The 24551-nt window shown below is 39.8% G+C and overlaps 1 protein-coding gene across 10 annotated transcripts in view; it reads right to left on the bottom strand.

The window, feature by feature from the left end:
• Positions 1-24551, bottom strand: part of USP54 (ubiquitin specific peptidase 54) — a 533711-nt gene that overhangs the window by 470668 nt on the left and 38492 nt on the right. For 7 of the 10 annotated variants that reach the window (XM_029608960.1, XM_029608954.1, XM_029608952.1 and 4 more), the window contains exon 2: positions 10687-10804. The exons of 1 other annotated variant lie outside the window; for it this stretch is intronic. The gene's annotated coding sequence lies outside the window, so the exon portion shown is untranslated. Of the gene's footprint in view, positions 1-2153; positions 2173-10686; positions 10805-14470; positions 14587-15456; positions 15492-24551 lie in introns of those variants that run through there. 2 more of the 10 variants (XM_029608953.1, XM_029608957.1) reach the window with 2 other exon arrangements.

A 24551-nucleotide genomic window follows, 5' to 3' on the forward strand; every position in this document is an offset into this window, starting at 1 on the left:
AGGATGACTGGAAATCAAACATTCCCAGGTATGGAGAATAGGGGATTTTTTTTATCCCAATTACTTTTAATTATTGAATATTATTCGATGTCTGTTTTGAAATATTGGTGTTTGGTAAATTTTTAAAATCAGTTTTTAAATTATTGGATGTTATTCTATTCATCAGTTGAAATATTTTTTTTTATTGGTACAGCTGATGTTTTATATTTCTTAATTTTATTGTTGGATATTTTATGAGGAATGGTGAGGTTTCTGTTTTCCCACTGTTACACTACAAACAGATTAACTTGTGGTGGTTTCCAGTTCAGTTTTTGCCTGCACATTTCTATTTATACTTTATGCTGTTTATTTTTTTTTTCGTGGTGGTCTTTCTGTGTTCTACATATGTGACTGAGGTGAGGTATTCTGCTAGCATGTAGTTTACATGTAGGTATCTATAGCAGCCTGACATGTTCTGCTTTCCTAATAGAGGTATTGTATTTTGGGCCTGGTCCAATATTCCAGTATTGCCTCTTCATAGATAGGGTTGTTACTGTCTGAATCCTTGGAGTTAGTGCTGTAACGGTATGACAGGTTTGCTATATAAGTTCTAAGTTTCTTTTTGTTAAGAATTTTGTGATAGTTCACAAAAAGTGGCTGGCAGTGGAAGGTGCTTAAGCTGCTGTTATTGAGGTAACAACAGAATTTAATTTTTTTTTTTGTATGCTGAATTGTGTCAATGTCCTATGCTCATTGTTGGGGGACTTTTTGTGGATGCAGATTATATTATAGAATTGGAGATGCAGGATTTATATTGAGATTCTGTCCCTTCTTATATAGACTTTAGCTTCACTCTCTTAACCATGTAGAAAAATTGGTTGAATAGGGCTATCAAATAATTTTAATGGTGGTTTTACTGAATGATTGAAATTAGCTGGGGGGTTTTCCCCCAATTGCACTAAAGGAACTTGAGACATTTTCTTATTGTATCTTTTATAGCCAATTTAATTGGGGAGAGGGGGGCATGATGTGTGTAAATGTCACTTTGCCTTGCCCTGAATCACCATCTCCAGTATTTCTGTCTATAGATGCCACTGTTCCAAGAGTGTCCCAGCAGAAACCTCAACTTTGCACATGACCTTTCAGAGCACAGTCTAACACAATGAGTAACTTAGAGTTAGCTGGCCATAATTTTTACTACAGTTGTTTGTTCTATCTGTACATCATAACAAGAAGTTACACCCAGAACTAAAGAAGCTTACTTTCCAAGACACATGCATCTAGGCATCATAGTGGATAATACATTGAAATAAGCTCAGTGTGCTGTGGCTGTCAAAAAAGTAAACTGAATGTTAGGAATTATTAGGAAGAGAATGGCAAATAAAACTGTGGATGTCATAATGCCTTTTATCGCTCCATGGTGAGACTGTACCATGAATACTGTGTGCAATTCTGGTCTCTGCATCTCAAAAAAGATATAGTTGCACTGGAGAAACTGCAGAGAAGGGAGACCAAAATAAGGGGCATGGAACGGCTTCCCTATGAGAAAAGGCCAAAGAAGTTAGGGCTGTTCAGCTTGGAGAAGAGACAGCTGATGTGAGATATGATAGAGATCTACAAAATCATGAAAGGACTTGAACAGGTTAATGTAAATCAGCTATTTACTCTCTCAAATGCTAGGAGGACTATCATGAAGATAGCAAGTAGCTCATTTAAAACATATCTGAGAAAATTCTTTTTCACTTTACGCATAGTTAAGCTCTGGAATTCATTACTAGATGATGTGGTTGTGGCAGTTAGTATAAGTGGGTTTAAAAAAGGTTTGGATAAGTTCCTAGGAGAAGTTCATAAACTGCAATTAATCAATAAGGAATAATAGCTTGGGATCTGTTTAATGTTTGGGTACTTGCCAGGTACTTGTGACTTGAATTGGCCACTGTTGGACACAGGATGCTGGGCTTGATGGACCCTTGGTCTGACCCAGTATGGCATATCTTAGGTTCTTATGCATGGTCCATGCATGTACAAGGACCTGGTTAAAAAAAAAAAAAACAACCCAAAACACATTCCCCCCTTGTTGGAGTTCTCATGACCCCACCTCTCCACTGGATGTGTCATGAAAGTCTGCTGTGGATAGGACACCAAACACAAAACATATTAGGGGATATACTCACATACACACACTCACAGACATAGTAGTATCATAAGTCTTCTTCCCTGTGGAAAGCAAGCTAAAAATAAATAATCAAAAGTGTCAGCAAACTGAGTTCAAATGATTGTCAGAACCAGAGTGCAGTCAACATGTAACCAGATCATTTAAAATCCCTGCTCTTTATAGAAACAATGAAAGTTATAAAAGTGGTGGATGATGGTTTTCTATCTATTGAGTGACCATTCAGTAGCAGCAGGTTCTGTTAACACATTTATTTATCTTAACAAAAGATGCTTTCAGAGAGGCGTGAAACCTTTCAGGAGGCGTAGTCTATCAATATTATCTCTCAGCAAAACAAAGAATGCTTTTAGGGCCTTATAAAGAACTTACTGAAAGGAAAACGATAACAGTTCTTATTTCTGGCTAGCAAAAGAAAACTAAAATGTATAAGAAATGAAAAAAAAACATTGTAAAATGGGTAGTGAATTGTGAGGGGATAAATAATTGAAATTAAATTAGCACTACCAGAGTCTTCAAAATATCAATTGTCAGGGGTCTCTACAATGCTGCTTTCTCTTAATCCAAGATCTCCCTTTTTCATCCTTCATCTTATAGATAATTAGATTTATTTATTTATTTTATTATAAAGATGTGTAACTTCATTATGGTCATGCCTCCAAGTTTTTAAAAATGTAGTACTTTGCGTTTTTGGGGATTGTGATACATTTTATTCTAGTAACATAAGAATTGTCCACAAAAGCTGTACATAACTTTTGTACAACAAATTCTTTATTTCTACATAACTAAGTGGATTAACACATGTTAAAGTCTGCAAGATGAGAGCTTACATAAACTGTACTAGAAGGCTGGCCATGTCCCTGTCACAACTTGGTAGAAAGTATACATCAGAAAAGAAGAGATTTAATGTGATGTTTGGTCTTGCTTCATCATGAAGTGAATTAATTCCAGTCTAAAACTTCAGGGCAACATTTAAAAGCGTGTACAAACACATCCCTCAGCATAATATGTAAAACTGTTTAAACAGGCACATTCTTACAAAACCCTTGGTAAACCAATCCATTTCAGAAGGAAGGCCTGGGGCCTGCCCTACCCTACACTGGAAGAGGATGGCCTCAAGAACATCAAAAACTGATCTTATGCTCAGACTGCTGCTGAGCCTTCAGCTGAGGCCTTTTTCTCTGCCAGACTCTAGCAAGCAGCGGCTGCCGTTGAAGGGTAGGAATTCAAAGGCACTGAAAAGAGCAGAAAGGGCACCTCTGAAAGCATGGATGCTTGTAGGAAAGTACTGTCATCAGGTTGGGGCCAGCTGATCCCCCACCGCCACAAACTACTGTAGGGTAGGCTGATGCTCCTTAATCAGAGCCACCATCTCTTTCACCTTGTTTTTAAACAACAATTTGTCCCCAACACAGGCAACATCCGCCAGATGTTCATACACATCTTCATGAAATCCACTTGTTCCCAACCATGCGAGCTGTATTATCCAAAGGGTTTGCTATTATTAATACTAATACTTCCCAAGATATATTGCAGAGGAGAGGCTCAGTAACCCTCAATCGTGAGGGAGTACAAGAGGAGAAGATTTTGCTAATGGCGAAAGAGGATCAGTGAATATAGCTTGCTGGGTAATTTTGAGACCTACAAATCTGGAGGAAAGGTGAAATTGTGGGGTGAATTAATCTTTAGTGTGTGTGCGCCTGAAAAAAAAACCAAAAACAAGCAGCAGCTTACTTAAGCACACTTAAGCTCATTCTTTGATTTATAGATTCCTATCCCATATAGGAGGACAACTTTCACATCAAAAATCAATCAGGAATTTATCTAAAACAAAGGAGCAACCTACCGGTAGCTCTTATCAATCAATTAAATGTTCCTCTGCAGATCATTTCCAAATTAGCATTAAATACATCACATAAAGTTAAAGGACTTGGTTTACTCATCCCTACTTCCATAGCACTTAAATTAACTAAGAACTCAATAATATTAAGATGAAGACAGCAGTCCAGCAGTGATATGAGGGCTTTCCAGTCTTTTGCACCAAGTGCCACATGTTTGGTTATCTACCAGTTGGTGAAAGGTTGTAAAGAGCTCAGAGAATGAGTACAATCTCTGGAGCCTAGAGTGGCAGATCTGGAAGAATGGAGGCAGACAGAAAGGTATATAAAGGATACCTTTAGGGACACAGCAGCCATGAGCCCTACATGTCTCACTATATGCTCATTAATGGCCTATTTGCTGCTATTCAGGTTCCAGAGGATGGATTTTTCAAGTTCAAGATACCATTTAAAATTTCGTCCAAACATCCCAACTTGCTAGTCACCACAGCCTCTTTTCCAGCCTCAACATGGATGAATTGATCCCAAAGAAATTACCTTTTGTTTGATTTACAAGTTACTGTAGCCATTCAAAGATGCTTTAACTTTGTTATGCAATTTGTCTGAATTGAGTTAGGGAAGTTGAATTACTTCCCTATTAAAAAAAAAAGAAAGGACTGCTTGATAACAGCATCACCATATGCACATAAAGACTAGCACTGCTCCTGACAAAAGTTGAAGTGGTATGGCAAATGTTTTCTGTAATAAATATCATGCAACGTCAGCACTTCAAATACTGGTCTCCCAGGTAATATATTTATTCTATTTGTCAACCCGTTCAAAAGACTCAAGATAAGGAAGATAATAAATAAAATCTCTGATATTAAGAACATAAGAAAACATAAGAACATAAGAAAATGCCATACTGGGTCAGACCCAGCATGGCAATTTCTTATGTTCTTAAGCACCAGTTAGCACCCTTATTGAGAACCATGACTCTTCCCTCCTCTCCAGGGGCTGTGAAAATTGTCTCCCCCGCATCCCCAATCCCAGCCGAAAATGGGTGCAGAACAATCTATCTGAGAATTGAACCAGGACCTTCTACTGAGCTACTGGGCCAGGCTCTAAATTTTCATCTTGGAAATAATATTGCACTACCAATCAGAGTTGCCAACAAGTTCCACATCATAAAGGAGTCCTACTATTAATCCATTGAACGTATGCACTTGTAATATCAGTTTCTCTAATAAAAGCAGGACTACACATGCTGCACTGGTGGCATGCTTATGTGTAGGGAAGGAGGGAAAGAGACTGCCACTATAGCAGCAGCCTCTACTGGCCATCCAGGGCTGCTGAAGATGAATCTCTAAAAAGGTCCAGCTCTGGCCATGACTACCTGGTGAAGAATGGGGGAAGTAGAGATACTGAGAATACTTAAATGGGCAATTTTCTCAGTGGAAAAGGGTAAACAGTGGAGTGCCTCAGGGATCTGTACTTGGACCAGTGCTTTTCAATATATATATATATATATAAATGATCTGGAAAGGAATACGACGAGTGAGGTTATCAAATTTGCGAATGATACAAAATTATTCAGAGTAGTTAAATCACAAGCAGACTGTGATACATTACAGGAGGACCTTGCAAGACTGAGCATCCAAATGGCAGATGAAATTTAATGTGGACAAGTGCAAGGTGTTGCATATAGGGAAAAATAACCCTTGCTGTAGTTACACGATGTTAGGTTCCATATTAGGAACTACCACCCAGGAAAAAGATCTAGGCATCATAGTGGATAATACTTTAAAATCATCGGCTCAGTGTGCTGCAGCAGTCAAAAAAGCAAATAGAATGTTAGGAATTATTAGGAAGGGAATGGTTAATAGAACGAAAAATGTTATAATGCCTCTGTATCGCTCCATGGTGAGACCGCACCTTGAGTACTGTGTACAATTCTGGTCGCCGCATCTCAAAAAAGATATAGTTGCGATGGAGAAGGTACAGAGAAGGGCAACCAAAATGATAAAGGGGATGGAACGGCTCCCCTATGAGGAAAGGCTGAAGAGGTTAGGGCTGTTCAGCTTGGAGAAGAGACGGCTGAGGGGGGATATGATAGAGGTCTTTAAGATCATGAGAGGTCTTGAACGAGTAGATGTGACTCGGTTATTTACACTTTCGAATAATAGAAGGACTAGGGGGCATTCCATGAAGTTAGCAAGTAACACATTTAAGACTAATCGGAGAAAATTCTTTTTCACTCAACGCACAATAAAGCTCTGGAATTTGTTGCCAGAGGAGGTGGTTAGTGCAGTTAGTGTAGCTGGGTTCAAAAAAGGTTTGGATAAGTTCTTGGAGAAGTCCATTAATGGCTATTAATCAATTATACTTAGGGAATAACTACTGCTATTAATTGCATCAGTAGCATAGGTTCTTCTTAATGTTTGGGTATTTGCCAGGTTCTTGTGGCCTGGTTTTGGTCTCTGTTGGAAACAGGATGCTGGGCTTGATGGACCCTTGGTCTGACCCAGCATGGCAATTTCTTATGTTCTTATTATTAGGAAGGGAATGGTTAATAAAACGGAAAATGTCATAATGCATCTGTATCGCTTCATGGTGAGACTGCATCATGAATACTGTGTACAATTCTGGTTGCCACATCTCAAAAAAGATATAGTTGCGATGGAGAAGGTACAGAGAAGGGTAACCAAAATGATAAAGAGGATGGAATGGTTCCCCTATGAGGAAAGGATAAAGAAGTTAGTGCTGTTCAGCTTGGAGAAGAGACGGCTGAGGGGGGATATGAAAGAGGTCTATAAAATCATGAGAGGTCTAGAACAGGTAAATGTGAATCGGTTATTTACTCTTTCGGGTAACAGAAGGACTAGGATGCCCTCCATGAAGTTAGCAAGTAGCACATTTAAAACGAATTTCACTCAATGCACAATTAAACTCTGTAATTTGTTGCCAGAGTATGTGGTTAAAGTAGTTAGTGTAACCGGGTTTAAAAAATGTTTGGATAAGTTCTTGTAGGAGAAGTCCATTAACTGCTATTAATCAAATTGACTTAGGTAATAGCCACTGCTATTACTGGCAATAGTAGCATGGGATCTACTTAATGTTTGGGTACTTGCCAAGTACTTGTAATCTGGATTGGCCACTGTTGGAAACAGGATGTTGGGCTTGGATGGACCCTTGGTCTGACCCAGTATGGCAATTTCTTATATTCTTATGTTCAGTAGGTTCAACTCTACCCCCAAGACATCACATTTCAAACACTTTTTTCCACCCTTTCATATAAGCCAAGGAAATGGAAGATTGTCTAACTTGTAGTAATGACCTCTCTAGAGTATCCCTTCCACCTCAATGAATCCTTTCAAAAGCCAGGCTGTGAATAAGAAGCAATTTCCCTGCTCCAAGAGCACTAAGCCCTGCCTAATCAACTTGGGAATATTACCGAATCTTAGTAGGCCGACTACTGCCAAATTTAGTAGGTCCGCCAACCACAGCCACCGTGGCCATTCAGGAGCCAAAAGTATCACCTTTCCCTGGAGCCTCTTTTTCCAATGCAACAATCTGCCTGCCAAAGGTCATTAAATTGAATCTTGAGAAATGTGAGGCCCTACCTGTTGACCTAGCCATACGCCGTAATTGGGTTGGTGTTTTCCCTATGAAATGGATTTCTGACTTATTATCGTATTTGGGAGTTGATATAACTCCAGATCTTACCCAGCTCGGGAAGCTTAATTTTAGTCACTTGCTTCAGACTCAGCGTATGCTGATGACCTGGAAGGACTTTCCTCTCTCTCTTTCTGGCTGGGTTGGTCTTATCCAAAAGATTCTGCTGCCTAAATGGCTCTACTTATTTCAGAACTTTACTTTGTTCTTTCCCAGCCCGGGATTTAATATGCTTAGATCGTCTCATCTGTCGTTTCCCTCTGGAAGAATAAGAGGCCCTGACTTGCTTGGGTGACCATTTACAGTAAGTTCCCAGAAAACTGTTAGGTTAGTGCTAATCAGCAAGTCACGCCAGTCTTGGATTCAACAACTAGGTTTTATTATTAAAAACAAACTTTACACACAAATAGTCCATCTGGTGTATACTTGCAGATCAACAGAACACATTGCACAGATTCCAAAGATAACTTTCAATTCAATTTGTTCCACACAGCTTGGCCTCAGCCCAGTGTTCCCTTATGAACTCCTGAAATCCAATTCAAGTCCTTAGGGCAGGGCTGCAGGTCTGGGCTAAAAACAGGTATGCAAGCCTTTTCAGTTTAATTGGCATCAACTGTGGCTTACTTGGCTGTGGCTCAGGGGCAAATCTCCCTCCCTCCAATGGGGCAGACCCTCAGTTTAGAACCAGGTCTGGCTCTTTTTACCATACATGAGATGAGAGTGAAAGACCTCAATATGTAAACCCTAGAAGAGAAATGAGATGGGGGAAGGAGAGATAGGATGCAGACATTTAAATATGTGAAAGGATTAATGCACAAGAAACTAAGTTTTTTCAATGGTGAAGATAGGAAGATCCAAGGGTGTAGACACAAAATCATCATCAGGAAATATTTTTTCAGATAAGGTAGTAGATGCCTGCAACACCCTCACAGAGGAGGTGATGGAGACAAAATAGTAAAGAATTCAAAACCACATGGGATAAATACAGAGGTTCCCTAGTCCCATGAGAATGTTAAAACACTAGGGTAACCCGCATAGAGTGACAGTTACAACTCAAAAAAACTCATGGGAGACAGGGAAGGAGAAATGGGTGTCTGATTTCTTGTGGGAATTTCTATGGGCACATAACCAAAGTGGACAAACTGCTACCAGGCAGACTGACAATGTTATTATGTAGTGGTTTTCCTCAGTTTATATGTGTGCCCACAAGGCATCTAATCCCACCACAGATGGGTCTGGTCAGCCCTATTCAGATAAGGTTATATCTCAGTTGGTCTACTACACCATCTGCTTCACCATGACTGAACAAGAACCCAGTAAACCTGGCAGGGATTTGATCCTGCCTATCCAACAAGAGGTTACATAATGATGGAGCAGCAGTAAAGTTTAAAAAAACACACAAACCTACTACTGTAATTTTTTATAGGTTTCCGCTGTAAATACTAACAAGCATGATGTGACTGTCAGGAATGAACAGGCAATAGGAAGTAAAGTGATCTACTGCTCAAGAACCAGTCAGCAGAAGAGTTGGCATTCCAACCCAAGAGCTCCTGATATCAATTCCAAATGCTAACCACCACTGTAGGAGTTTGTGGATTCCATGATGGTAACAGTTTCCAACAATTTTCATGATACAGTATTCTTCAATTTTTAACAATTTTCTTTTGCATACCTTTTTCCCTGTAACTTTGTAGCTAATTTGTACTGGAAGTAGCAAATTCTGTTTTCTTAGGACAACCACCTCAACTTTGTTTTGAGACTATTCTCTTTCACAGGGTTTTTAAACCTGCTCTTGTGAAACACATACAAATTCATGTTTTCATGGGATGAGGGAGAAGGGGGTTATTATGCATTGTCTAGCTATGAGTCATGTTGCAATAAAAATGCATGACTGCTTCCTAACTTTACCATGACAAACTTACAATATTACTGTGATGACTAATTTCATGAGTAATAGATTAATATAGAATAAGTCAAAACGGAGTTATTCAGCTCACAAATTGGCCTTGCCCTCCTGTTCTGTCACATTACTAATGTCTGCCTTTTACTACCATAAAAGAACAGATACTTGAATTTAACTGTATCATGTCTGCTGCTACAGGTTGCCTACTGTTCTGTGCAGTCCTTCTGCAAACCGAGGAGGAGAGAGCTGGAGGGGATTAGTATTAGAAAAGAATGAGGTGTGGACTGACTTTACTGCACTTCAAAAGATTCCTCAGGTCACCAAATGTATTACCTTTCACTCATTGAGATAACAGAAGCTGAAAAACCAGAGCTGATTCAGAAAATTCACTGTATTGATAAAGTCCTTTTAGTTCAACCATATATCACGCTGATCCCTGAACCTAAAACAGTCTGTTTCCTGGAGCCTACACATACCCTTAATTCTCTACATCAATGGTGCATAACTCAGTCCTCTGTTCACAATGAATTTGCATATAAATAGATCTCATAAATATTCATTGTGGTAATCCTTTAAAACCAACTGGACTCAAGGACTGAGTTTGTGCATACCCTGTAGGTGAGGCAACCTTCACACTGATCTCTTTTCTCGCCATTTACAATGTAAGAAAGACAGACCCTGGCTTTCAAAATCAGATCTACTGGCAAATATAAAATGTATACATTAAAATTAAGAGGTCAGGATTTTTCTTAAGTAGTAGAAGAAAGCAGATAACAGGATGATTTTATCATGTATAAATTGAGTGAAAGAAATCCAAAAGCCATATTGTTTTTAAAGCCATGACAATATTTCTCTTTTAGCCGTAGGAAAATACAATTAAGGAAATAATGAAATAACATTAATGGGAGGGCATTTACATTAAATATAATAATCTCTCAACCCTAACATGCCACTTTCTGTTAACAGGACACTTCCTGGATTGAGAACTCCTCCACTCTTCCCAGTTTCTCTTATGTGTGTACATTGATTTTTTACATATTCAGATGCCCAACAAGCCCATTTTGATAAAAGAGCCAATAAAGAACTTTCGAGAGGGCTCTCTCCATTCTTTCTATAGCTAAAGGAAAAGCAAAGTTGCTTACCTATAATGGAAGTTCTCTGAAGAGTCACATAAAAGGGTCATATAATCATCGCTTGATTCAAACAAAATATTAACTCTGTGTGTAGTTTCCAGGTCTTTTCATAAAGTTCTGGTAACAACTGGAAAGAAATAAAACTTGAGATTGGTCAAGGAAAATGACTAGGAAAACTAAAAGAAAAAAAAAAAAGGCATAGAGGTACCAGAAGAAAACTTTCTGAAAACAAATTCAGCTGCAAAGCTCACTGCTGGCATTCAATAACAGTAAAAGAAATTAAATGGAGGCAGCTACAGGAAACCCTGCACAGGCTCAGAAACCTTCCAGGCCTTTCCATAAAGCTTTGGTAAATGTTTAGCTTGAGACATGCAACTATCATGTAACACATTTGGTTTATTTATTTTATTTTTATTTATTTATTTTAAAGAGAACAGCCTTTTTTTTACAAATAGAGTAACAGTATAATAACATAGTAGATAACAGAAAAAGACCCAACTGCTCCTTCCAATCTCCCCAGTTATTCCTGTGTGCACTGCCAGCTCTAGAAGCTTGACCAATTGTAGGATATTACTCCTTATCTAAGTCACTTTTGTTGTCCTCCTCTTTGGTTCTCTAACATCCTGAGTAGATGGAGAAAACAAGTTCCTAAACTTAAACTAATACCCAGCCCACCTACCGAGCTTTATAATATAAACATTTAACAAACTAGCAAGGCTGTTGTTCATACAACTGGCCTCATAGGTCCCCGGGTCTTGCTGAACAGTACATGGCTAGCAACAACCTACCAGAACACACCCAGTTGGTTCTGAGGAGTTCTAGTCTGTGTCCCTTCTAGTCAGGCAACCCCATAGTATAGGTTAGACAGAAAACAAGGGACAGATAAAGAAAACCTAACACCTTGCTGTAATAAGTCCATTACTTTAAAAAGATGGCACTGTCCTTCTCAAATGAAATTATAAAACTAAAAATCTTATTTCTAGAATCAAAATACAATTCAGTCCACTCAAAAATTGTAATGTATATTCATATATGATTTTAAATTAAACTAATGAAAATTTGGAAGGAAGATATAAGTAGAAACATACATTTTCATTTGGCCCAGTAGTTCTTCCTTTCTCCTTTTCTATTTGCTCAGTCTGAACTAGTGCTGAGATCCTGGCACCATAAGCCTTCATTAACAACTCCCTGGGGATTTTTTTCCATATTGTAATAGACCTTCCCATTTTTTCCTAGTCTGATCATTGCAGCAATGGTTCTTCTGGAACCCAGTATTACAGGCACTAAATCCAGGGGATGGAACAGCTCCCCTATGAGGAAAGGCTGAAGAGGTTAGGGCTGTTTTGTTTGGAGAAGAGAAGGCTGAGGGGGGATATGATAGAGGTGTTTAAGATCATGAGAGGTCTTGAACGAGTAGATGTGAATCGGTTATTTACACTTTCGGATAATAGAAGGACTAGGGGGCACTCCATGAAGTTAGCAAGTAGCACATTTAAGACTAATCAGAGAAAATTCTTTTTCACTCAATGCACAATTAAGCTCTGGAATTTGTTGCCAGAGGATGTGATTAGTGCAGTTAGTGTAGCTGGGTTTAAAAAAGGTTTGGATAAGTTCTTGGAGAAGTCCATTAACTGCTATTAATCAAGTTGACTTAGGGAATGGCCTCTGCTCTAACTGGCATCAGTAACATGGGATCTTCTTGGTGTTTGGGTTCTTGCCAGGTTCTTGTGGCCTGGTTTTGCCTCTGTTGGAAACAGGATGCTGGGCTTGATGGACCCTTGGTCTGACCCAGCATGGCAATTTCTTATGTTCTTAAGCACCTGTTAGCACCCTTATTGAGAACCATGACTCTTCCCTCCTCTCCAGGGGTTGTGAAAATTGTCTCCCCCGAATCCCCAATCCCAGCCGAAAATGGGTGCAGAACAATCTATCTGAGAATTGAACCAGGACCTTCTACTGAGCTACTGGGCCAGCCTCTAAATTTTCATCTTGGAAATAATATTGCACTACCAATCAGAGTTGCCAACAAGTTCCACATCATAAAGGAGTCCTACTATTAATCCATTGAACGTATGCACTTGTAATATCAGTTTCTCTAATAAAAGCAGGACTACACATGCTGCACTGGTGGCATGCTTATGTGTAGGGAAGGAGGGAAAGAGACTGCCACTATAGCAGCAGCCTCTACTGGCCATCCAGGGCTGCTGAAGATGAATCTCTAAAAAGGTCCAGCCCTGGCCATGACTACCTGGTGAAGAATGGGGGAAGTAGAGATACTGAGAATACTGAGGGAAAAATAAACACAAGACTATGAGGTCAGAGATGCAAAGCAGAAAAGCCAGAACTGGCTAAATGTGTCCCTTAGGACATGGTGCTTGTTCACAACCCTACCAATATCTCAAAATTGTACAAAAATCATTGTTTGAACGCATAAACACCAAAGGCGAGGGAAGCAGCTAGGTTTAACATATTTTGCTGTGATGTTTTTTCTTCTTGTTATTCTGTAATGTGACTGGTTCCAAACAGCAAAACCATCCTTCAGGAATATTTGCTGTCACAAGGATGTCTCTCCCAGAGATAGCATTATATTAGCAGCAAATGCCCTGTCAAGCTCAATAACAGTACATGAACATCTGCATCTCTTACCTTGTTCTCTTACTATGTTCTCACTTATATTTGATGATACAGCAGCTACATATGTCTCATTCACTGATATCATTGTATAAATGATTGACATGTATACAAAATTAATAGGATATCTGTACAACATACCAAGATACTGCTATTCTTGAAATAATGTGGTGTGTGAATATTTTACTATTCCTAGTTTCTCTCTCTTTGGTACAGAAATTTGCCTATGGTTATGAATACTAAACAATGGTAGGGCAGCTTTTAAAATGCTTATCACCACCATCACCACAATGTACTCTGACCTACCTAAGATTTCAACTGAACTGAACTGGTTTTCATATAGGAAATAAAAAGACGAAGGAATTCTAAGAGCCGTGAGCATTGAGGGCATATGATGAACATGTGTCTGGGTTCACTAAATGCTCTATCATCTGTAGGAATTAAAATGGATAAATAGTTTAAATAAGTTATTGGAGGTGGGAGGACATAACTGGAGCAACATGACCAGTGAATGAAAGTAGTGTGGATAGTTCATACTCTTTTCCCAAAGTAGGATATGAAGATTTTTTTCAGCACAATTTTTTGAAAGGAAAACTCTGAAAAATTGGTTGGATATTAATGAAGTTTCTTCTAGTTCTTCAGACTTCTAATATAATATTTTAAGATGGACCAGAATATAAAACAAATGTTATTGGTCGCTTTGACTCTGCGCTCTACAGTATTTCACAGATAATACTGTTCAAAGCTACACTAAAAATACTACTTCTGAATAAAGATTCTGGATCATTTTCAGAGATGTGAGAAAATGATTCCTCAGCTGTGTTGCCTTTTCTGCTTCTTACATCTTGTCTTTGTTCCTTGTGGAAAAATTCACATACCTACTGATATAAGAATACCTACTGCTTTAAGAAATATGAGAATTTTAACTTCTAAGTTGTTTTACTTCTTCAATAATATCAGAAATGAGAGCTGCCTCTGATTCAAGAGAGACTCCCTTGCAAAATCTTGTTTTTTGTCACTACTTGAAAAGAAGTTGTATCAGAAGCTAGCCAACAAAAGACATGAAAATAAGCTGAAATACCTTTTCAGCATTTCCAGGTGCAATTAAGTTGTGTGTGTCAAATTTAATTCAAGAGCAAAATATTCAGTTCTTCTAGAATACCTGGAAGATGTTTTCTGAGTGGATGGATAGCATTAGTATCAGTATGTGCACTGCAATGTGCATCTGACAAGTAGTGTATCTTATCTGTTGCAATCTCCCACTTCACAGGGCTAGAACTGAAAAGCACAAAAAGTTGTTGTACACAACCAAAAAATGTCAACATTTCTGTTCATGCTGCTGCAGCAGTATCTCCTTTAAGACACAGTGTGTATGGAAAGCACAAGGAAAATACATAGCAAGTTCTTTTTTTTTTTTTTTTTTAAACATAATGCAGAAAAACATCTTCCTTTCCCTGAATATTAAGAGCCATTATTAAAACCATGACCTCTACAGTCAAGAAAAATGTTCTGAAACTTCAAGCTAGCAATTAGCCTTTTAACTTTTATCTGGTTTTTTTTTTTAAATCAAAGTTGATAAACTCAAGAAACCTCGCTTCAGTGTTAAATGTACTAGTATATTTGTTGTGAACTCAAAATTAAAGTGAATGCTTATTTCTCTTAGTGAGAGACATCAAGAGTACGATAACATATGAAGGAATAATAAATGATCTTTTCTATCACTGGAATGGCCTTCTGTATTCTGTTACTGCATAATTCAAGAAACTCATTCTCATTTTCCTATGGGAGATGATGAGCCTGTCCTTGCATCATTTTTCCCTCTGTTTGCACTTGTGTGACTTTGGCCAAATGGTCACAAGTGATGCGGCCATTATAAGTTATTAATGCAAAAGTTCCAAGAAAGTTGCCATTGAGAGGGTCTCCTATTAGATTATCTCCTTGTAATACTAAACCTCCTGAAGAAAGATATAACACTCAACAATCTTCCTAATATTTATTTGCTTTCTTTTTGTTTGTTAATATTTGTTCTGGCTCACATAAAACATCCAATTTTTATTACCCAGGCAGCTAAACTTTCCCCCCAATCAGTCCTCATGACAGATTCTGTAAAGTCTGAAATTCCTTATTGCACAAGTAAACTTTACTTACAATTGTTGCACTTCAGACGCAAGCCCCAGGCAAGAATCTTTGGCAACTGGAGCTATGGCAGGAGAAAGGAGAATGGAGTTTCTTGTGTTGCAGGAGTTAGTTATTGTAGAGGAGGAAAGGATGAGAGGAATATGAGGCTGATTTATCCCATTGAAGAAGGCAATAAGAGGGAAGGTGAAACCCAATCTGTTTCAGGGGGTAACACAGAGCACAAAGCTACTCAGAGGCAAGCATGGAGCAACTGATTCGTGACCGAGAGCTGCCAACAGAAACACTGCCACACAGTTAGAGGCAGAGCACAGGGTCCAATGGCAGCGAGCCTAAGAACCATGTAACACAGGGGGAGCATGAAGGGCAGTCCTTTGAACCTATAAGGCACCCTGGAAAACTTAAGTTAGGTTGAATAGGATTCAAGCTCTCCCGATGGTGAGAGAAAGTGGAGGGGGGGGCCTTAAAGACAAAGGCTCACAGATTTTTATCATAGGTTACAAACAGTGCTTCATTATTAAGAATCCTCAGAAGTGAAGACCGCACTAAACACAGTTAAACTACAATACAGACAGATACAAACATGTACCCACTGCTGGGGACAGAACATATTTGTACTTATATTACATTGTCTACTGTAATTGCTTCCACTGACAGTAACAAGTTTTATGTTCTATAATTTTTACATGTTCAGAAAGTTTATTACATAACATGTTATTTGTTAACCTTTAAAAGAATAATAAAATTGGCAACTATATAAATATATCACACTGCTTAATAAATCAATATATTATAGTGACATAAAAATATTGAAACATGTTTTTATTTCATACAAAATATTTTACATTATCTTAATTTTCCATTAAATACATAGAAAAAATATATTCAGGAACAACACATATCTCACCTTATACTTAAAACACAATCATTCACACCTCATTCAAACATGCATACATCTAAAAAGTTCTTTTAAATCTTATAGTGAGTCTTTTCTTATTGTCTTGGAATGAATCTTCTTTCTTGCTGCTTCACTGTATTTCAACACTCCCTCTTTTCATTCCTATCTTCATAACACTCCCAACATGTTTCGCTTCAACAAGATTCTTCAGGGGAGTAGGAATGCACTACTGTTCCTGAATCTTTTGTATAACTCTCCAAACACCCAAAATGTCCTTTCTACAAAAATATAATACATTTAAATAACAATTTTATTGAACATTCAAAATTCCATTTTTGAAAAAAACATTTGCATAAAATGTCCCATATGCACATGCAAAAATACAAACCTCCAATCCCGACTTTAAAGATTCAAGTAAGTCCACGGAGAAAATATTTTCTTCAATTCCCACATGTCTTTTTCATTCTGAAACAATTAGGATTGGTACTCACATTTTTATTTCTTTAGCTGTTAAATTCTACCAAAAAACCTTTTATAACCATAAAGAGAGAGATCGGAAAGCCACTGATAGAAACAGTCTCTTGCATTTTATGAGTTTTCATCCCAAACACATTAGAAAAAATATTCCATTAAGTCAATTTTTTCATGTTAAGAGGATTTGTTCAGATGTAGGAATTTTCAAAAAACATGCTCACGATTTACAAAAAAGATTTGAGGTGAGAGGATATCCTGAACGTGTGGTAAGACAGGCTTATAAGAGAGCAAGATATATAAATCGAGATCTGCTCTTAACTTCTCGAAAGTCAGGAGAGTACCCATCTTTAGTTTGTGTACTTCCCTTTTCGAATAGGAGTGGGTGACTTGATTCAGGATCATGAAACAATATTGGCATTTGGTACAAGGTTTTGTAGGGTTAGAAGATCCTCCAATTTTTTTTTTTGCAGATCTAAAAATCTGAGAGATATTTTGGTACATTTGGATGTGAGATCATGTGATGGTTTTGATGGATCTACAGGAGGACATAGCCCGAGTAACAATTGTGGAGTGTGTAAGTTATCATTGACAATAAGATTTTTTGTCCATCTGATTTTTGGACATAAGATTTTTTTGAGATCACTTACTACGTGCCAATCAATGTCTGTGGTCTATATTGTTACATGTCCGTGTAATTTATTTTATGTTGGTAAAACCTCCAGAAAAATCAAAACACAGATAATGGAACACTGTAGTGGGATTCGAAATGGAGTTGAGACAGCCCCATTGGTAGAGCACTGGCAGCAGTATTAACATTCAGCAGAAGATCTGTGGTTTTTTGTTGTTCAAGGAATAAGTAGTAGGAGAGGTGGGGATATCAATGAAATGTTGTTACGGACGGAGCAGAAATGTATTTTCTTTTTGAGAACCTTATCGCCAGCAGGTTTAAATGAAAAAGTTGATTGGGTGGCGTGTTTTTGAATAGCAGTGTTTTGATTGGCTCTTGGGCCCTTTAAAGTGTTCTATGAGGGTTTGGTGTAGGTATTTGATTTAAACAGCTGAGTGGCGTGACATAATGGATGCTGGAGGAATGTGGGCATTTTCATTGTGTTGGTGGTAAGGTTTTTTCAACTTCTCAGGCATAAAGATCCCTCTCTTTATGGTTATAAAAGGGTTTTTTTGGCAGAATTTAACAGCTAAAGAATTAAAAATGTGAGTACCAATTTAATTGTTTCAGAATGAAAAAGACATGTGGGAATTGAAGAAAATATTTTCTCCGTGGACTTACTTGAATCTTTAAAGTCGGGATTGGAGGTTTGTATTTTTGCATGTGTATATGGGACATTTTATGCATATGTATTTTTCAAAAATGGAATTTTGAATGTTGTTGTTCAATAAAGTTATTATTTAAATGTATTATATTTTTGTAGAAAGGACACTTTTGGGTGTTTGGAGAATTATACAAAAGATTCAGGAACAGTAGTCATTTCTACTCCCCTGAAGAAGCTTGTTGAGGCGAAACATGTTGGGAGTGTTATGAAGACAGGAATGAAAGTAGGGAGTGTTGAAATACAGTGAAGCAGCAAGAAAGAAAATTCATTCCAAGACAATAAGAAAGAAGATTCACTATAAGATTTAAAATAACTTTTTAGATGTATGCATGTATGAATGAGGTATGAATGATTGTGTTTTAAGTATAAGGTGAGATATGTGTTGTTCCTGAATATATTTTTTCTATGCATTTAATGGAAAATGAAGATAATGTAAAATGTTTTCTATGAAATTTTGTATGAAATAATAATAAAAGCAAAATTGCTTACCTTGTAATAGGTGTTATCCCAGGACAGCAGGATGTAGTCCTCACCTATGGGTGACATCATTGATGGAGCCCTATTGCGGAAAACTTTCTGTCAAAGTTTCTAGAAACTTTTTACTGGCCCTGTGAGGCCACTGAGCATGCCCAGCATGCCATGATATTCTCTGCCACAGGGGTCTCTCTTCAGTCTCGTATGTAGCAATAAGCTTTAGCAAAAATAAAATAAAATGTATTGGACCCAACTCTGCGGGGTGGCGGGTGGGTTTCGTGAGGACTACAGCCTGCTGTCCTGGGATAACACCTATTACAAGGTAAGCAATTTTACTTTATCCCAGGACAAGCAGGATGCTAGTCCTCACATATAGGTGATTAGCAAGCTAGAGGCTGAGTCATTTTGTAGAGAAGCAACACTGAAGTATTGTTGGTGAAAATGAGGCAGCCGAAGATCACAGCAGGTTGGATCTAGAAGGAATTGGGATTAAACTGGAAACAAGTTCTTTAAGACAGATTGTCCATAGACTGAATCTTGTCGTCCTTCTTTGACTAAACACTAATGAGCTGCAAAGGTGTGAAGAGAACTCCATGTTGCTGCTTTACATATATCAAGAATTGGCACTGAACGGTAGTGTGCTACTGAGGTTGACATTGCTCTTACTGAATGCGCCTTTATTCGCCCTTGGAGAGGAAGGCCTGCTTTTTCATAGCAAAACTGTATGCAATCTGCTAGCCAATTGGATAGAGTATGTTTACCCACTGCTTTACCCGGTTTGTTTGGATCAAAAGAAACAAAGAGTTGAGTGGATTTTCTATGGACTGCAGTGCGGACTAAGTAATATGCCAGTGCACGCTTACAGTCCAAAGTATGTAATGCTCGTTCTCCTTCGTGAGAATGAGGCCTTGGAAAGAATGTGGGTAAAACTATGGATTGATTCAAATGGAATTCTGTAACTACCTTGGGGAGGAATTTTGGATGTGTCCGGAGAACCACTCTCATGTAGGAATTTTGTATAGGGTGAGTACGTGACAAGTGCTTGTAACTCACTAACCCTTCTAGCCAATTAATGGCTATGAGGAAGATAGTCTTCCATGTAAGAAATTTAAGATCACAGGAATTCATGGTTCAAAGGGAGAACGAATGAGCCTTGTTAAGACCAGATTCAGGTCCCATTCTGTGACTGGTGGCCGAATTGGTGGTTTAAGGTGAATTAAACCTTTCATAAATCTGACCAGAGGATGTATAGATATTGGTGCATCTCCCATCTTGTTATGGTAAGCTGAGATTGCACTTAGATGCACTCTGACAGATGAGGTCTGGAGACCAGAGTGTGAGAGATGGCATATATAGTCTAGTAGAGAAGTTGTGGGGCAGGAGAAAGGGTCAATGTTCTTTTTCGTGCACCACAAGGTAAAGCTTTTCCATTTTGAAGAATAATTCTTTCGTGTTGAAGGTTTTCGTGAAGCTATCAGCACTTGAGATACATTGGTTGAAAGATTGAGTGGTTGTAAAATTAAGCTTTCAACATCCATGCTGTCAGGGAGAGAGATTGAAGGTTGGGATGGCGCAACCAACCCTGATCCTGAGTTATGAGATTGGGAGCTACACCCAGGAGAATTGGTTCCCTGATCGAGACGTCTAGAAGCGTGGGGAACCATACCTGTCGAGGCCAATACAGGGCTATGAGTATCATGGACCCCTTGTCCTGTTGCAGCTTCACTAGAGTTTTGGTTATGAGTGGTATCGGAGGATACGCGTATAGAAAGCCTGAGTTCCAAGGGCGAGCAAAGGCATCCTCGGCTGGCTGGTGTTTCTGGCTGTGCAGAGCACAGAACCTGTCCACTTTGTGATTCAGGTGTGATGCAAAGAGGTCTATTGTTGGTTGTCCCCAACGTTGGAATATCCTGGTTGCTACTAAGGGATCCAGGGACCACTCGTGTGGTTGGAACTGACGACTGAGACGATCTGCCACTACATTGTGAATGCCTGCCAGATATGTGGCCCGGAGAAATATGGAATGTGTTAGGCCCAGTTCCAAATCTGTGCGGCTTCTTGACAAAGGAGATACGAGCCCGTACCTCCCTGTTTGTTGATGTACCACATGGCTACTGTGTTGTCCGTTTGGATCAGAACAGTCTTGCATGAAAGGCAGTCCTTGAATGCATGCAGCTCATAACGTATAGCTCGAAGTTCCAGAAAATGGATTTGAAATGTTGCTTCGAGTTTTGTCCAAGCACCCTGGGTTTGGAGATTGTTTATGTGAGCTCCTCAACCCAAGGTGGATGCATCTGTAGTTAAAGTTATCTGCGGGACTGGTTGCTGGAAGGGTAGGCCCTTGCGCAAGTTGTCCTTGTTCACCCAACCAAAGGAGAGATAAACGTAGCTGGTGTGTTACTTGAATTGGAGAGGACAGTGGTTGAATGGCTTGGATCCATTGTGATCGTAAAGTCCATTGAGTTACCCTCATGGCTAGCCTTGCCATAGGAGGGACCTGAACTGTGGAGGCCATGTGGCCTAGTAAGGTTAGAAACTGATGAGCTGTTGCTTGTTTCTTTGAGTGAAGCGAGTTTGCCAGTAGGGAAAATGTGTCTGCCCGATCCCCGGGTAGGAAAGCTTTTGAAAGTATTGTGTTCAATTCTGCTCTTATGAATTGAAGCAGGTGAGACGGAATGAGGTGGGACTTTTGATAATTGATGAGAAAGCCCATGAAGTGAAGTAGAGTAATTGTTCAACTGAGAGAAGCCAGAGCTCCTTGTTGAGATTGACTTCTGATGAGCCAGTCGTCTAAATAGGGAAAGACATGGACACTTTCCTTGTGCAAGTGTGCTGCTATTACTGCCAGACATTTGGTGAATACTCTGGGAGCAGAGGCAAGTCCGAATGGTAGTACTCTGTACTGGAAATGTTGATGACCCACCATGAAGCGCAGATACTTGCGATGAGGAGGGAATATTGGAATGTGAATGTAAGCGTCTTGTAGATCCAGAGAACAAAGCCAATCTCCTGTTTGAAGAAGTGGAAGCATGGTGCCTAGAGAGACCATCCTGAACTTTTCTTTCTTCAGAAATTTGTTGAGATTTCTGAGGTCTAGGATGGGACGTAGCCTCCGGTTTTCTTTGGAATGAGGAAATAGCGGGAATAGAATCCTCTGCCCTGCTGAGTCTGGGGCACCGGCTCTACAGCTCTGGCTCTCAGAAGGGTGGATAATTCTACTTGTAATTGGATTATGTGATTTCCACTTAAAGGAAGAGGTCTCTGAGGAGAATCTCCTGGAGTTGAGAGAAAATTGAGTTGGTAACCTCGAGATATTATTGCAAGTACCCAGTGGTCTGTTGTTATCTGTATCCAATGGTTGTAGAAGGAGGATACTCGGCCTCCTACCGGTAGATCTGGTTGAGGGTTGAAGAGGTGGCTTTGGTCTCTGGGAATGGCCTCAAAAGTCTGCAGCCGGTCCTGTTTGCGGCAGAGATTGAGGTCTAGCCGCCCCAGGTTGTCTGGGCTGAGCTCTTTGCTGCGGCCTAGAAGATCTGCCCCTTGATGCTGGAGGGTAATAACGCCTCTGCCGATAGAAGGGTCGTCTAGAGTCTTTTCTTGGAGGTCGGCGAGATGACTGGGTAGCAGAATCCTGTGGAACTAACGATAGTTGGCGCAGGGTTTCTGTGTGTTCTTTTAATTGTGCTACAGCACCTTGCCCTTTAGATCCAAAAAGGTTGTCACCAACACATGGTAGATCAACTAACTTTTCCTGGACTTCAGGCCTGAGGTCCGAGGCTTTAAGCCATGCCCAATGTCTTGCACTTATACCAGAGGCCGCTACTCTGGAGGCTGTTTCAAAACCATCATAAGCGGCTCGGACTTCGTGCTTGCCAGCTTCAAGTCCTTTGTGAATGAGTGCTTGGGCTGCTTCCTGATATTGCTGTGGTAATGAAGTTAAAAATTCTTGCATCTGTTTCCACAGACTCCTCTGATATTGAGTCATGTACAATTGATATGCAATTTTTGTGCTTAACATGGCTCCTTGATAAATCTTCCTACCCAGGGAATCCAAGAATCTATGATCCTTGCCTGGAGGAGTGGAGGAATGCGGCCTTATTCGTTTTGATTTCTTTTGTGCAGATTCCACAAACACTGATTGGTGTGGAAGTTGTGCTTTTTTGGTAGCCAGGAACAGACTGTACCGAATAAGTAGAGTCCACTCTTTTATTGACAGCAGGTACTGAGCATGGGTGTTCCCAGAGTCTATGCTGTAAGTCTAGGAGGACTTCATGGACAGGTATAGCTAAGACTTGTTTTGGAGGATCTACGAATTGGGGGACCTCCAGTGTTTGCTGTCTAGCATCTTCCTCAGCTACTAGAGTAAAGGGTATGGTGTCTGCCATCTCCTGAACAAAATTTGTAAAGGATAAATCCTCCGGTGGAGATTTCCTCCTTTCTTCTGGAGGGGAAGGATCAGACATAAATCCTTCAGAGGAAGTGTCTGTATGTCAGTCGTCCCATGTATCATATGGATCGTCCTGATGTGGAGACATTGGAGAAGATCTTGGTGGACGAGGAATTCCTGAAGGACCTGGCTGTGGATCATCAATAGGTATCCATCCAGGAATTTCTTCTCGTGGCTTGGATGGAATAGCACCAGCTATCTCATCAAATTTCTTCATAAAAAGCTGGTACAGCTCAAATTCAGGATGTCCTGGAGCCCCAGGTGACATCGGCATCGATGGCATCGGGTCGGGTATTGACGATGGAATCGGCGTCTGTATCGATGGCTGCCTCGGTATCAACTTAGGCTGTGGTGCCGGCATCGGTGCAATTGTCGGCATCAGTTCGGGAACCGGCATCGGTGTAGGCACCGGCATCTGTTGATCTTTTAAGACCTGGAACACCACTTGACGGATGAAATCAGACAATTTCTGCATAACAGCTGGTGCAGGCTGAGCAGCTATACGTGGTGGCGGTGGAGGTGTCTATGGTCCTTCCACAGAGTCCTGTGGAGGTTCGACAACTGGTGCGTCGCCATGGGATGAAGGCCTCAGCATCGGAGGTACCGGTGTTTCCTGAATCCTAGGCCGTTTCACGGTCGATTCCTCCGGGGAGAGGAGCGCCTCTGGTATTGATGGGTGTCGATGTCTATGGCGGTGCTTTGAACGGTGTTCGGTCGCTGACTTAGTCGATGCTATTGATGATGTTGGTGATGGATGGTCCCCCGACCCTTCCAGACGACACTTTTTCAAAATTATGCGTTTAGAGACTCCGGCCGGAGACGATTGAGTCGATGTGGAGGGAGATGGCAGAAGTTGTAGATGGAATAAATGCCAAAAAAGCAAACCGGAAACCGATCCAAGATAGCAGTAGGACCAAAACAAGAGAATCAGTAAACACCAGGAGTAATAAATGCTCCATCTTTTCTTGGCAGGTCTTTCTTCCCTTTGCGGTCATTTCTGCGCATTTGGGACAGGTTGTTACGTCGTGTTTGATCCAAACAAAGGACACACTCAAGGTGTGGGTCTGTAATGGACATTGTCCGATTACACTTGGGACATTTTATAAATCCCGTGGCCATTTTTACGTCAACAGCAGTCGATGAAATGAGAAGAAACGTGAAAGGAAAAAATTTTACTCAAAGAGTAAAAAAAAAGAGACCAAGATTTACTCACTAGCCGGTTGAAACCTGAGAGACCCCGATGTTGGAGAAAATGAATGGTGCGAAATCTGATTTTAGTCAGACAAAAAACTGTGAGGAAACTCACAAAGGCTCCTGCTCCGTGATGCCTACAGCAGCGTGGAAAAATGAAGACTGAAGAGAGACCCCTGTGGCAAACAATATCATGGCATGCTCAGTGGCCTCACAGGGCCAGTCAAAAGTGTCTAGAAACTCTGACAAAGTTTTCCGCAATGGGGCTCCATCAATGATGTCACCCATATGT

The sequence above is a fragment of the Rhinatrema bivittatum genome, chromosome 7, assembly GCF_901001135.1.
Source record: "Rhinatrema bivittatum chromosome 7, aRhiBiv1.1, whole genome shotgun sequence".
NCBI classification, from domain to species: domain Eukaryota; kingdom Metazoa; phylum Chordata; class Amphibia; order Gymnophiona; family Rhinatrematidae; genus Rhinatrema; species Rhinatrema bivittatum.